Source organism: Hemitrygon akajei, chromosome 8 (assembly GCF_048418815.1).
Source record: "Hemitrygon akajei chromosome 8, sHemAka1.3, whole genome shotgun sequence".
NCBI lineage: Eukaryota > Metazoa > Chordata > Chondrichthyes > Myliobatiformes > Dasyatidae > Hemitrygon > Hemitrygon akajei.
In genome coordinates, this window is record NC_133131.1 from 124,728,369 (window position 1) to 124,736,112 (window position 7,744).

Consider the following 7,744-nt stretch of genomic DNA (forward strand, 5'->3'; position numbering starts at 1 on the left):
CACCAACATTGCACATCACGTGCTACTGTATTTTGATGACTGTTTCAATGCAATTTCTTTGGTTCATACAAACTTTATTTTGACTGCCAGTTTTCACTTTGTTTCACCTGATTCCAATTTCGCTCTTCCTTTTGTTTTTGTTTTACTTCTTCCATTTCTGGGGATAAGTGTTGATCGTCAGGAGGATATGTTACCACCAATCCGCACATATTGTGGTCTTCTGGTTAGGAAGTCGAGGATCCAATTGCCCAGGTTCTGCACAAGACAATTCCCATACAAACGTTGGAAATGCAATGCTTGTCCTTTTACCTTTTCCCTTCCCACCAAAGATTCATCCAGGTAAAGCAGCAATCTATTTCTTCCAATTTGATGTGGTGCATATGATGTTCATAATGTGATCTACTCTACACTGGATAAATCAAGTACAGATTTGAGACAGCCTGGCAGAACATCTCTATTGAGACATAAAGATGTTCAGACCATGAACCAGTTGCAAATCAATTTAGTTTTCCATCCCACACCCATTCTGACCTCACAGATTTTGGTCAACACTGTTCCAATGAGAAATAGCACTCCTTTTAGTCTAGTCATGTTCCATACTTATGGATTCAATCTTGAATGAATTCAACAATTTCAGACATTCACCATTTTCGTCTATATATAGCCTAGCCAGTTCTGTTGCACTGTATTCTGTGTATTCAGGAAACTTCCATTAGATTGGAAGGTCCCAAATATTATCGTTTTATTCAAAAGGGGAGACAGAAAGTGTCTTCCCTACAAGGCACTATAAGCTGGAAAAACACAACACATGAAATCAGGAACACTTTGACAGAAATATTAAAATTTATAAAGAAGTATGTTATTTGTTTATCATAGAGTGTCTACATTACAAATTTTCCCAATGTCTGACCAAGGAATTTGCCGTTTTAGTATAATGTTAGTAAACAGAAATTGAAAGCATCAACTATCAGGCATATTAATTTTAATTCACACACCTTAAATAACCCAAACTTCCAGCACTTCAATGTTTGATCAGCCCATATCCAATGGTCGGGCTCATCCTTCACCCTTTGTTTCGGATTCCAGCTGCTTGTGTAGTCCATGTCTTCGACTACATCATTTGTCGTCGAATCTCAACTATTTTGGTTCAGCCTGTTCAAATTTACCTTCTAATCCCTTCTATCTTGTAATTTTACTTCCTATCTTTAATAATTTCATACTCTTGTTGTGATTTATTTCAATGAAGGATAAATATTTTTGGTTAAAATATTAATCAGATGTTCCATTTATTTTGTATTTGGCAATCATGATTTTCCTTTGATTTCCATGTTACTTAATTTCTTTATAATTTCTCATTTATAAATTGTAAATTATAAACTGGATTTATAGAATATATAAGTAGGAAATGAAAATAACTCAGAAAATGTGTAGCTTGGGTAGTTGATGGTTGGGTTGAGGTTTTGTCTGATCATGGCAATCTATTTGCAAATGTACAAGGAGACATCCTTAAATATATAAGTAGGTTTAGATAAGATAGCATCTCACTCAGTGAGCAGGGAAAGTTATGTATTATTAAGTGTTTTCTACAATATCTGATGTGAGTCTCGCATGATATCTTTTTGGCTGCCTAATACACAATTTCAGGGAAAAGTGGAGAGTATCCTGCACAGGGATTATCAAGCAAACATGGCCCAAATTGTTATCAAAGTCAGAGAACAAAATGTGTGTTTTTAACCAAAATAAACTTTATACATAATTTAAAAATTTACAAGAACAATCTGTGCAACACCTTTTCATTCTTAAACAATGCCTTCAATTGCATTTCTTTAAACCAGTACCACTGCTGCTACTTATGTGGCTTCCTGGGGTGGTACATTACAATAATTGAACGGCTTCCTCACCCAACACACCGCTTCCCTGTGCAGTAGTGGAAAAACTCAGTGCTGTGGTTCTTCCCCATCAAGCCCTTGTGGTGGCTGCACCAAGCTTCAGTGCATCCTTCAGCATTTACTCCTGGATCCTGGATTCTGACAGTCAGCAGCATTCCTCAATGGACTGGTAAACCAAATCAATACCGAGTTGATGATTTTCTGGGAGTACTTGATGTTTGTCTCTGCGTGGACCTAGGAACAGCCTATAAATCAGAGATTCCTCTGTTAAACGGCTGCTTGGGGTGAACTGTGACACAGGCCTTTCCATCTTTCTCCACCCCCTTTGCAAATCCAGTCAGTAATGAAGGCAACAGCTGTCTCATCCCCACTACTGTTCTCTTTGGGTGGTTTGTTGTGAGTGTGATATTCTGGGCATGCAGAAAGCATCTGATTGGGAGAGTCCCTCCAACCAGCAGCCAAGGAAGAAGTTGGTGAATGTGGGATGAGGCATTGTGCCAGATGGTATGGACAGTCTACTCAAGGAAACACCCCACTGTGTCCTTCGACTCATTCTCTTGCAGTTTCTGCAGGATATTCCATGCTGACCATTGTTTGATGGACTTGTGGTCAAAGGCGTTGGTATGGAAGAACTTTTTCACGAAGGACAGGCCACATGGCACATCCAGCTGCCTGGAACATTACACAGCAATGGGGCCACAGCCATCTTTCTCAACACCAGGGACAGATAGAACTTGGTCACGTACTTAGGTTCCACACGTAGCCTGATACAGCCACAAGCGAAGGTGGTCATCTGGATGAGGATGACATTGGACGTGTGTTGAGAAACCTCAGTATTAACTCCAGTATCTTAAATAAAAAGTCCCTGCTCTCTGATTGTAAGACTACCATTTGAGCTCTCCATTAAATTGATAGTAGCAGTTAAAATATATATTCTCTGTAAATCCTCCCTACAGCAACTATGGACTCATCATGCAATGCTCCTCAGACAGGATGAAGAGGTCAATACTCCCCAATGCCATTAGGCTTTACAATTCTACCGCCAGGACTTAAGAACTTTTTAAAAGCTATTATTAATGCTTTTTGAGATAGTGATTTAGATGCATATCATATTTTTTACTGAGTTAAGTATTGTATGTAATTAGTTTTGCTACAACAAGTGTATGGGACATTGGAAAAAAGTTGAATTTCCCCATGGGGATGAATAAAGTATCTATCTATCTATCATAAATATTCCCTTGTCCTAACCAGCCCCTACTGCTATCTCTCCAATTTAAAGTTAGCTTTTACTTTTCATTTCCCAAGGGTCTTCAATCTAAAATGTAAACTGTTTTTCTTTCCACAGATGCTGCCTGACCTGCTGGGTGATTCTAGAATTTGCTGCTTTTGTTTTAAATTTCCAGCATCTATTTTTGGTTTTCACAGTCATATTTGACTTTTTTTGTTAGTGGATTGTATGGAAAGGGTTCAAATTTGATTCCTCCTTGATATATGCAAGTCTGTAAGACAAACTGGTGTTAGCTTCGAATGGGATTGTTTTGAGAAAGTACAAGAGAACCAATCCATAGCAGCTCATTTACTGGATGATAAGCATTATTTTGATTTCTGTATTGCTACTACTGTAGACATTTGATTTTCTTGCTATATTGTATTTATGATACTTCTAATAGTGATTTTTTTTGTGGCCTTGAATATATGTGTATGCTGCACATATATTCAAAGCCACAAAAAAAAAACACTATTAGAAGTGATTTTTCTAAGCACAAGACATCTCTTGTGTGGGAATGTCCTGATGAATCAGAAAAGAACACAGACCTGATTTAAAAATAATTTTCATTACATATACAGGTTGACCTTCTATAATCCAGTACCATTGGGGCCTGAGGAGTGCCGGATTAGTGAAAATGCCGAATTACAGAAGGATCACATTAAGCAATAGCTAACCTCCTCATCATACCTTTAAAATATCATGTAAATCAGTACAAGTTAGATAATAATAAAACATAAATATTAAATGAGTAGAAAGTGAAATTTTAATAAAATAATATACTGTACATGCACAGATAAAATAAAGGGTATAGGTAAATGTACAGGAATTAATTTATACAGAACAGTTGAGTACTTCCGCTTCTAAAGTGAGACGTTTAATATATCTTTAGGCAAAGTTACATGTCTGAAAGTGTGGGGTTATCAGGATCATCAACATCTTCATCTTGAAAAATGAGTGAAGCATCAGGAACTGGTCCTGACACTGGCACAACAGTTTCTTCAAAAACTTGACGTTGGTGGCAGCACATCTGGATGAGCAGAAGCAGAAGTCAGAGACAGGAGGTCTTCTATCCGCCATATTTCACATGACCACCAGGCGGCTGGGGATTCAGTGCTGGGCTCTTCCCTCTTCACTCGCAGTTACTGAGAGAATCGTTAGTTTCTTTTCCTCCGCTTAGTAATATCCTTAAATCCAGCGGGACGCCAGATCTGGGCTGAGGTCATAGGCGGAAGAGAACGGAGTGCTGGCCAGGTGACGCTGGAAGGCAGTGCGCGACTGCCAGCAGGTGGCCAAGAAGGTGGACCGACCCAGCGCGTGCCAGCTCCCCCACCATTGGCAGGTGAGATGGGTGGCCACGCCTCATGCAAATAGTATTAATAAATGCAGGAAAACAAGCAGGAATCTCCTGTCTATGCTTACAAGAGCACGCCAACACGTGAACAGATCGAGTGCAACCAAAACAACGCACAGCAGATTGGTACGGTGACCCGGGAAATTTGAAATTACAGCGGAAAACTTGAAATCAGTGCCGGATTATCAAAGGAACCGGATTACGGGTAGTTGGATTAGTGAAGGTCGACTGTAATTATTCAGTTTATAAATCAGTATTTGGCAAAATCATCATAGAGTCCTTTTGGCGTAAATAAATTGAAATAAGTAATATTAAAAAATGCCTACATTTAAAATCATTAACTTATTGCTATCTACCACATCACCATACCATTGAACAGTCAGTTCATGGGTAGGTGTTTTAATGTTCTTTGTGGCACATTTAAAACAAAATGAATAAATAAATCCTTCGTGTTTCACAATTAATGCCACATGTTTGAGGTACAGTGAAAAGCTTGTCCTGCACAGTGCTCATATAGATCAATTCATTTCAAGGCAAATATAGCAAGGTACACAATGATAGAACGCAGGATAAATTGTAACAGTTACAGGGAAAGTACAGTGCAGGTAGGGAATAAAGTGCAAGGTCATAACAAGGTAGACTGAGAAGCCAAGAGTCCATCTCATTGTACTAAGGAACTATTCAATAGGCTTCCAACAGTTTGAGGAGAATTGATACGTCAGCAAAGACATCAGAAAATTTCTTCAGCTGTACTATGGAGAGCACTTTAACTGGTTGCATCACCATCTGCCTCAAGATTTAGGACGGAGATGAAGAGAAACTGTTTTACCCAGAGAGTGGCGAATCTGTGGAATTCTCTGCCCAGGGAAGCAGTTGAGGCTTTCTCACTAAATATATTTAAGAAATAGATAGGTTTTTACACAGTAAGGGAATTAAGGGCTATGGGGAAAAGGCAGGTAGATGGAGCTGAGCTTACAGACAGATCAGCCATAATTTTATTGAATGGCGGGGCAGGCTCAATGGGCCGGATAGCCTACTCTTGCTTCTGTTTCTTATCTTCTTGTGTATGAAGGGGCCACAGCACAGGCTCCGAAAAAGCTGCAGAAGTTGTTAACTCAGCCAGCTCCATCGTGGGCACTAGCCTCTCTAGCATCCAGGACATGCCCTTTTCTCATTGCTACCATCATTAGTGTGGTACAGGAGCCGGAAGACACACACTCAGTGTTTCATTTTCTTCCCCTCTGCCACCAGATTTCTGAATGGACAATGAACCCATGAACACTATCTCAGTATTTTTTGCGCTACCTATTTAATATATATATATATATATATATATACTTATTGTAATTTATTGTTATTATTATTGCAATGTACTGCTACTGCAAAACAACAAATTTCGCGACATAATCCAGTGACAGGAAACATGGTTCTGAATCTGAATATAATTTAACCTTCTGTATTTAAAATAGCTTTTATTTACTTTTTCTCTTATTTAAAATAATGTGTTTCTTATACAATCCAGATGCAAATTATCTGCTTTTGCATTCATGTACTTCAATAAGTTTAAAACCCGATTAATGTTCATGAAAAAATATTTACATTTGAAATGACACTTGTCAAAATACAAAGGACATCTTATTATAAAATATATGATTACTTTAGACGAGGAGTTCCCAACCTTTTTTATGCCATGGACCAATACCAATAAGGAAGGGGTCCATGGACTCCAGGTTCTGAAACCCTGCTTTAGACACTCTTGTGCCTAGTGTCGCTTCATGGACAATCATAGATGAGTGAACTCAGAGTCTTCCCCAACCAGAAGCCTTGGATCTGCAATCTGCTGAGGGCCAGATCAAAGGGATTCAAGTCTGTCGACCAAGAAAGCTATAAAAGGTACAGTTACAATCTCTGGAAAGCCATCTCACAGCTAAAAGTGACATTTCAGATCAAAACTTAAACCAATGAAGGATGTTTGATAGCTGTGATAGAGCTTGAATGCTATCACCTCTTACAGAGTGAAATCAAGCAATATGGATGACATAAGGGCTTTGCTCACAGATGAGCTCAATGCTTTTTATCCTTACTTTGACTATCAAAATATTGAGGAACCATCGCAAACTCCCACAGTTCCAGATGACCTTATGATTTCAGTCTCTGGAAGCCAACATGAAAGCATCCTTCAGGAGGGTGAACCCACAGAAAGCATCCAGCCAAGATGAGATACCTGGCCAAATACTAAAGACCTGTCTTGATCAACTGCCTGGAGTGTTCACTGAGACCTTTAACCTTTCACTTTGGCAGTCTGAGGAATCTACCTTCTTCAAACAGATTTCAATTAAAGCGATGCCTAAGTATGTGGTAACCTGCATCAAAGACTATCCAGTGGTACTTAACATCCACTGTGATGAAATGTTTTGAGAGGCTGGTGATGAAACATATCAACTCTTGCCTGAGAAGTGACTTTAATCCACTCCAACTTGTTTACTGGCATAACAGTAACTTTAAATTCCTCGGGGTTATCACTTCAAAGGATTTGTTCTGGGCCCAGCACACATGCAATTATGAAGAAAGCACCGCAGTGCCTCTGCTTGCTTCGAAGTTTGCGAAGATGTGGCACGGCGTTTAAAATTCTGACAAATTTCTATAGATGTGTAGTGGAGAGTATATTGACTGGCTGCATCACAGCCTGGTATGGAAACACAAATGTCCTTGAATGGAAGATTCCACAAAAAGAAGTTGATACGGACCAGTCCATCACGAGTAAAGCTCTCCACCACCGAGCATATCTACACGCAGCATTATCTCAGGAAACTAGCATCTATCATCAGGAATCTCCACCACCCAGGCCTTGCTCTCTTCTTACTGCTGCCATCAGGAAGAAGGTACAGGAGCCTATGGAATCACACCACCAGGTTCACAAAGATTTATTACTGCTCAACCATCAGACTCTTGACCAAAGGGGATAACTTCATTCATTTTCACTTGCGCCATCACTGAACATTCCTCACAGCGGTAGACTCACTTTCAAGAATTCTTCATCTTACGTTCTCAATATTTATTGCTTTATTTATTATTTTGTATTTGCAGTTTGTTGTCTTCTGCACATTGCTTGTCTGCACTGTTGGGTGTGGTCTTTCATTCATTATATTACGGTTATTGGATATATTGAGTATGCCTGCAAGAAAATGAATCTCAAGAGTTGTATTTGGTACTTTGATAATAAATTTACTTTGA